Here is an 8112-nt window from a genome sequence, read left to right on the forward strand (position 1 = left end):
GCTACGGGACGGAAGGTCAAATGGTCTCATTGGTAGGCATTCATGTAAGTGTAACTGAACCATTCACGTGCTCCTGTCTGATACAGACACATAGTCCTGGTGATTTTTTTTTTTTAAACACAAAACTGTTTTGTGTACTCTATGAAACAGGACAAATGGAGTCTTCATGTCTGCATGTGCCCAGCAAGGGTCCTAACAACTTGAGATTATCCACCTGGTGCCAGTCCTCCAACATCCAGGGGAGAATTATCTGGACCTCATGTTCCCACAATGCACTTCCTTGCACTTTCCCACACTGAAACTCATCTGCCACTTCCACCCACAGCCCGCCTTGAGCAATCTTCCTGCTGCCGTCTACCCATCAGCCTGATGTCTTCTGTTCTGTGACATTTTTAGCATTGTCTGCAAACTTGTGAGGGACTCGGCACACTCCTCTACCAGATTAATAACTAAAAGGAGACATAAGACTTGTCTTGACGACAATGCTGCAGACTCCTCATTTACATTTAAGCACCCTTAAAGGAACTTGTTTTTATTGTCCCTGGTGGATTATTTTAGTAGTATTATGATAATTGAGACTTGAGTAATTTTAGAGTTTCATGTTTGTTAAAATACTTTGAAAGGTACAATAAAATTATCGAGTAACCACATGCTGGGGCTGCGGGAGCTTCTGAGATGAACAGATAGTCCTTACCCGAATGTCTCAAGATGTGTGAAGACGCATGAGAGGAAGAGGAGATGGGCAGGGGTACTTAGTGCCAATCCTACATCTCTCGGGGAGATGGGGAAGAAAGGCGGGAGGGAAGGGGCAAGAACTGGCCAGAAGGGTGTGGGTAAATAGGACATTGTCCCAGATGTCGTCCCCCTCTCCTGTGTCTCATGCCTGCTGCTCTTCCTGTGGGGACGTGGGTGTTCCTAAGACCCACAGGGTATCAGAAACATGTGTGACCCTTCCTCTGGCTGTTGCTACTTGCTCTGCTCTAGGAAACCCTGTGGCAAATTGGTGTCCTCACATGACCTTCATCAACTACCCAGTTCGGGAGACCGGGAGTGTTAGAACAAAGTCGACCTTGCAACTGGAGTCAGGGACTTCCTGAAGAGAACTGCGCTAGACAGGTGCGTGTGGCCAGCCCATTGAGGACCTGCGTGATAGGTATCCCTCGGACCCGGGGCTCACCTCCGGAGGGTAACAACACCCTACTGAAATCTGTGTTCTGTTGATGGAGACATTTACATATACTGAAGGCTTTTAGCACTTCAGGAAGGGCTGAAGGTGTGGGGGAGATAGATGGCTTCGTTCCCTGGAGTGTTTGGCTGTGAAACATGAAGATCTGAGTTCGGATCAGCCAACCATGTCCATCATCCTAAAGCGGTCGGATAAGCGTGCTGCTATGTGTCCATGAGTCCCTTTCTTATTGAGGATTCTGGGCATGTATTTGCATACAGTTGGCAGTTCATAAAAGCCCCGAGGGTGCTCTCTCAATTTGTCCCTCATACAACCTTGTGTACAAAGGCCCTGAAGCGTTGAGTGTATTTCCACCTTGACACTGCAAAGACACTTCTGGGTTCATCGGTGCTCTGTGGCCATTCCACAGCTGATTCATTTTCAGAAGAACACTTTGAGAGAAACTGCTGTAGCCCATCACAGGTTTACAGTACTTCACAGTTTGTAAGATGGCATCAAAGACTTGGCTGTGTTTAATCTGAGCAATAATAGCTCTTAAAATCTTTAAGGAAATGGTGGCACTGGTGTTTTGCTAATTCTAAAGCGAGTCTGAGGTATCAGTGCCTCCCCCAGGATGAATGTCATCTTTCCTTGCTGGATAATCTGTAAGATGATCATTCACAGTTTCAATCCAGGTCTTAGGTTGCTCTTACTCTCTCCCAGAGAAACACTGAAGAATTCAGAATAAGGAGAGGGCTCTGTGAGGCCATGACCTCCTCTGTAAGTGCTCTCTGAACTGTGAGGGTATGTGAGATAATAAGACAGGTGCTACCACCCTACGTGCTGGTGGAGGCTCAGAAGAACAGCACTGTGTAGCTCAGCTGACCAATGGCCAGCCATCTTGTCATCCCGACCCTCCAGAATCAAGCACATAAATCCCCCATGTCCTTGGCAAAGCTCTGGATTAGTAAAAGTGCCTGCTCACCTCTGTGTAGGTAGCTGTGTGGGTTCCTATGTTCTTCATGGGTCTTGGGGCTCCAAGCATGTGTCTGCTGACAGATGGATGCCAGGGCTCTGCATGTGCCCACTTTCATGGGACTTTGCATGCATCACAGTGTTTTAGTCTATGTCTTCCTGTTTGAATGGGGCAGTGCAGCAGCCATGAGCCTCTTTCTTTCAGAGGACCAGTTAACCAGGCTTGCCCTAGGCTTTCTGTTCTCAGGAGATTTCTGGACAGAAGGTTTGAGACCTGTTCAGATACCCCAGGTGTGCTGGTTTGTAATCACTAGTTTCAGACTGACCCAAGATATTAACACGTGGAACTGTTGATTTCCCGAAATGCCATTTTGTTCAGACATTCTACCTCCACTTCCCTGAATCCATGGCCGTCAGTTTGTACATTTGCAAAGCAGGTTTCTTGATGGCCACCCGACCTGCTCTATAGTGTTCCCAGGTCACAGTATTCTCTGATTCAGTCATACACTGGCACAAAGGCCCTTCCTGGAACTGGCCTCAAGGTGACCATTTACTCAAAAATATATTTGTGCTGACAGACACTTGTGAAGGTTGCATTGCTCTGTATCAGGAGTAACTCACTGGACTGGCCAGGGACAGGGGAGAGATGAGTGAGATGTAGGGTGCTCTCCTGCCTTGAAGATGTTTGTCATGCATCCACAGAGAGTTAGAAATCTGGAGATAGGCTCCATTGGTTTGGGTGCTGGTTGGTTTTGTTATCTACACTCCAGGTTGTTTCTGCTTGTCTCAGTTTACCCTTTCTGTGGAAAGGATCTGCAGCTTGTCTATGGGAGCTGCTTTAATTAGTGGCTGATACATGACTTGTGCTAAGTATTTCTTAAATAAACATGAATGTCCTGGTAGAGGAGACACTGAGGGTCACATCCCTACCATCTCATCAACTCACTGCCTGCAGACATGTCTATGCAGTCTTGCTGATACTAGAAGAATCACCTGATGAAATGGACTAGTGAGTAGGAGTTCCTTGGCACGGTCTTGGGCATCCATGCATGGCAGGTCATAGCCAGGGGATGATCCACAGAACAGAGAGACCTGCTGAGAGGGTGGGAGGGGTCAATTGGGGAGGGGGCAGGTTCTGCTTGCCATGGTGGGTGGGCAAGCAGGCTACTTCCTTCCTGCTCCGTGACAGATTCTCTTTTGTCATTTCTGTTCTTCAACTTGAAGTCCAAGGGGAAGTGTTTCCTCTAAACTCGAAGTTGGCTGGAGACGATGCCAGCGTACCCAAAGGCTGCATCTCTGCAAATAGCTGTCTGTTCTATTCTTGAAAACTGACATATGTCCACATTCTAGATGGGGTGCTTGAGGATCAGATGAGAAGTAACAGAACCCAGAATGTGACTCAAGATAAACTGAGCCAGGAGGCAAGCGATGATCCGTCCCCACGCACAGTGGCCACTCAGGACTCAGATGTCAAAATAACCTCTCTCCATTTTCTCCAGGTGAGCACACAGCTCATAACAGGTGAGCACACAGCTCTTCTTTCCACTTCAGGCCAGCAGCTCACTATATGAAGCTGCCACTGAACTCCCAGGAAGTCGTGACTTTGGACAAGCCTACACAAAGCTTTGGGACGATGGCTCCTGTCCCACCCCATTCTTGATGAAATAAGTGTTCATGTTGATTGGAAAAGTGATGACTTTATTTCATTTTATTTTTAGAAAAAAAAATCACTGAGCACTGGATGTCAGGGACAGCTGGAGTGTGTGGGACGTGGGACGCTATTTTTTTCCTGGCTGCTTTGGGAACAGAGCAGATGGGTGACTACTTGATGACATCAGGGGCCATGGGTGGTATACTCCAGCTGTTGACCATATGACCAAGTTTACTATGGGCAAGGCAGAGTGCTTCCTGTCTGCTCCAGGTTTCCCCTGGCCTCCAGCTTCTGCAAACCCCCATTGTTAGGTTCCTGTATTCACATCTGCTTATGTTGTTCTGAAGTGAGTGGTCAATGCTTCCTCTAAGAGAATTGCCACACACCTTTGGCAGGATGTGCAAAGAAGCACTAAAGTACAGTAATGTGAGCAGTTGCTGGGCTCTCCACATGGCGTGGGGATAGCTCCCATGGAAAGGTGGTGGGTCAGGTAAAGGGAGGGCCTCAGAAGAGCTCATCCCCAAAGGCAGCCTTCAAACACTGCTCTGAGACCCCTCATCGGCCTTAGGTCTTCCTGAGGCCACTGAATGTTCCTCTGGTGTGAAACTGGATACAAGACCAAAACACAGCACACCACACTCAGCACTTCACAGCCGGCAAAGAGCTCCAAACCTCACATATCGCAGGCAATTGATGATCCTTTGCTACTCACTGCTACTTCTGCCTCATCTCTTCTCCAGATAGCCACACCCCCAGGCCCAGGGTTCATGCCTCATGGCTGTTGAAATATGAAAGATGTCAGCATGTGGAAGTAGCCACCTGTGTGGGGTTAAACAAAATGTGTCTTATCCTGGCTGACCCAAGCACCCTCCATGGTCAGCATGGGCTGGCTGCCCAGGGACACTTCTCCCTCACAGGCTTGGCTTGAGTCCGAACAGATGGAATGGGAGGAGAACTGGGAAGGTTTGAATGCCCATTGTTCATTAGTCATTTAAGGCTAGCCTAACCTTGGGCATGATAGGAGTCTCTATGAGAACTCTATTAAATACTATACTTGGGTTCCCCAAACACCTTACCTCTCTGTGAAAGTGAGAGCACCCTGTAACACCCTCCTTCTGTATGCCCTGGAAAGGCTCCCTGACAAGCCACTCTGGGTAGTCTCCTGCCTCTGAGGTGCTGGCTCTGTACTATCCTTCCTTTGTATTTTATTGGCCAAACCTTTCATCATCCCCATTAAGTCCTTACTGCTCCATAAGACTTTGCCTCTGAGGAGCTTACAGATCCAGAATGGAATTCGCCTGGCAACCGGAAGAACTGGGGTTGGAACCCGTGCTATTGAACTGAGGGCTGAGGCTTCCATGTGGCTTGAGGTTTGGAGCCAGCAGGTTCTGGTTCTTCCTCCCTTGAGAGCCATGTGATACTTAGGGTACCTCTTCCTGTCTCTGGTCACGGAAGACTTCATCTGTGGCTTCCTGTGAGTCCCTGTGGGAAGGTGACTCAAAGCCAGTTTTGAGTTCTGTAGAAACTTCTCCAGCACCAAGCAGGTAATTCAGGGGTGGGTGCAGACTTGATTTTGCAAGTGCATCTGCTCTGTTTATTTTTGCTTCTCTGCAGCATTATCGGCTTCTGCTCCATATGGGTGATCCATATTGTGCCTCAGTGAAATGATACCACATTATGCTTTTATGCCTTTATCATCAAACAGTACTCGTGAAAAAAATCACCAGGTTTGCCTAGGTTCATCTGTTCAATTTATTTTTCCCAAACTTTATTTTGAATAAAACACCTACGGTAAATGTGATTTATGTAAATGAATAAAACAAAACTGTTATAGAGGCTTCCTTGACATCATTCGGTCCCGTTCTGTTGGGCGCTACTCTGCAAAACCCTCTGGCACTGTGCATTCCATAGAATTATATTATTTCTGAAATCGCAGAGCCAAAGAGATAAAACTATAATATACTTTCGGATGCTTTAATTTAATTTTTTCTCCTCTCTCCCCAAGCTTCCCATATGGAAGAACTCCAATATTTTAAAAGGAGCTTTTACTTATGAGAATCTTCCAATGCCTCCAGCTATGCCTCCCTCTCTTCCCTGCATTTCTCTAGTTTTCTCACACCTCGCTCCCTGGTTTTATTTAAAGAATGGCAATCCATCTTTGCTCCCCCCCCCACAACCCCTGAAACCCTTTTCCTTTATTGTTATATTTTCTTGCTTTCTACCCCCTGGGACCTGGCTGGAGATTTTTCCATTTTTTTGAGCTTGTGCTAGGGGCTAACTGCTGTGCTCAGGATTTATACACGTTATCTTATTCCACACGACAGACGGCTCTGGGGTGTCTTCTTATCTCCCGTGGTCAGATGGGAAGTGAGGCCTCAGGAGGCTGAAGGGCCTGACTAACCCAAGGAGACACCGATGCACTAACTGTAGTACACTGGACTTGGGTAGTCATGATAATGTAAGGTGGTTGGTCTCTGGGAATAAATGTTTTTGTACCTGGTCTCTGGAACAGAGGACACACAGTGTGCCTCTGACAGCCCAGGTGATGAACAGTGTCTCCAGCAAATGGTAGCACATGACACAGTAAACACACTGGGTACTTTCTCACTCACGTGTTATCAGCATGGGCTAGCTCCTTCATCTATCTGTACAGTAAGAACACTGTGTCCCCAGGAGGGCTTGTGACCTACCCAAAACAATGTACCCTGAACATGGAGTGTGACATCATGAGGTCATTAAATACGGTAACCAGCAGCCATTTCTTCTTGATGTAACATCCAACAGAAGGTCTTCAGAGGCAATGGAGAAATAAAGCAGACATGGCAGCCAATGAGCTCCTGAATATTTACATTGGAGAATATGAGTTTTGCAAACTCAATAGTCCTGAAATACATCACTTGATGGCTGTAAATGCAAACATTTAAGGATAAAAAGGAAACTTGCTTTATTAGCTTATCATAAAGAACTATCAGCTTGGTTTGAATAACTGACTCACTCCCCCATTTGTTGGGCAATCTCTCTAGCACAAAAAGATGTACCTAGATGGCTATTGAGATTTCTCAAAGAGTTCTCCAAGGATTCCTGTCATTTTTCAATCCTGAGTTCAGATACTGAACTCTTCAGCCTTGTGACTCTCTTTGTGGGTTACCTGTCTAGAGGAATGTTCTAGCAAGACTAGCTGCAGTGATTGGAGCTCATTAGAGAGTTAATTACCAGCCTTGTTCTCTGGGGTAGATTTTCAAGCACCAGGATAGAGGGAGGGAGTGGAATGCCATTCTCACTGCAAACTAATAGGTGACTAGAAACTACCAGGATACCCCAGAGGAGCAGAACCAAATCTGGATTGGTATTTCTCAGGCCATACCATGATGTGAAATTGCCTCAGCCTAAGAGCGGTCCAGATCTCACCTAAGTCTCAGTATGTGCTACTTTCACTGAATGCAAGCGCTGTAGGGGTTGGTGGCTGCCCAGAAGAGGCCATGACCATATTTTAGGACTGACTGCAGTTGCTCACAATCCCATTCCAGCCTTGGTGCTGGAGGACTGGTTTTTAATTTTGGAAACAAAGGTCTTGTTGCATTCTGGTTTCCCACTCTCTTTACCTTCCTTTGTTCTGAAGAGAAAGGAATGGGCTCCAACGATACCAAGTACACAAAGAAACAGACACAAGGAAAAGAGGAAAACTGCAGCTGAGTCTGTCCTTAAAGCATCCTTGAGACTACAGACAGGCTGTTCCCAGGATACCAGAAACTAAAGCAGTAGGACATTCTCCCACCCATGTGCCCTACGTCCTCAGAGAGCTGACATTGACTTTATACTATCACCGGCAGTGTGGTTTTGACACCTCCCCTTTGTGTGGGGATCATGGGAAAAATCAGCCCCTGGAGGAGATCTGTTCCATCATAATTTGGAGATTAAGGGTTTCCTTACACCTGGAATAGTTCATCTTCTTCATAAATATTCACAATATTCATAAAAACACCTTTAAACCATACAGTGCAGAATTTACTGGGTTGTTCTCTACCTTGGGGCAGCCCACTCCAGTCTCTCTTCAGAGTGCTTACTGTGTTCTGCTAAGTAAATGCCCGTGTCTCTTGACTGAATTCTTTCCTCCAAGGGGGCGGGGAGAGAGAGAAAGAGAGAGAGAGAGATCCTCCTTTCACAACCCACCAGGAAGAAAGCAACATGGCCATTTTTTTTTTATGAAGTGTACTCACTGTAATAATTGCAATCTTATATGAGCTGATAATTTTGCCTTCCTCCAGAATTAACATTAGCAACAACAGTGCCACGTGCGTGAAGGAGTCACTCGCTGCCTGGA

The 8112-nt window shown here is 46.6% G+C and overlaps 1 long non-coding RNA gene across 1 annotated transcript; it reads left to right on the top strand.

The window, feature by feature from the left end:
• The first annotated feature begins 939 nt into the window (after positions 1-939).
• LOC119086481 lies at positions 940-5624 on the top strand. The gene is made up of 2 exons (XR_005089774.1): positions 940-1116; positions 3491-5624. It is a non-coding gene; the product is annotated as an uncharacterized LOC119086481 (long non-coding RNA).
• Positions 5625-8112: the final 2488 nt, after the last annotated feature.

This window comes from Peromyscus leucopus, chromosome 22 (assembly GCF_004664715.2).
Source record: "Peromyscus leucopus breed LL Stock chromosome 22, UCI_PerLeu_2.1, whole genome shotgun sequence".
NCBI lineage: Eukaryota > Metazoa > Chordata > Mammalia > Rodentia > Cricetidae > Peromyscus > Peromyscus leucopus.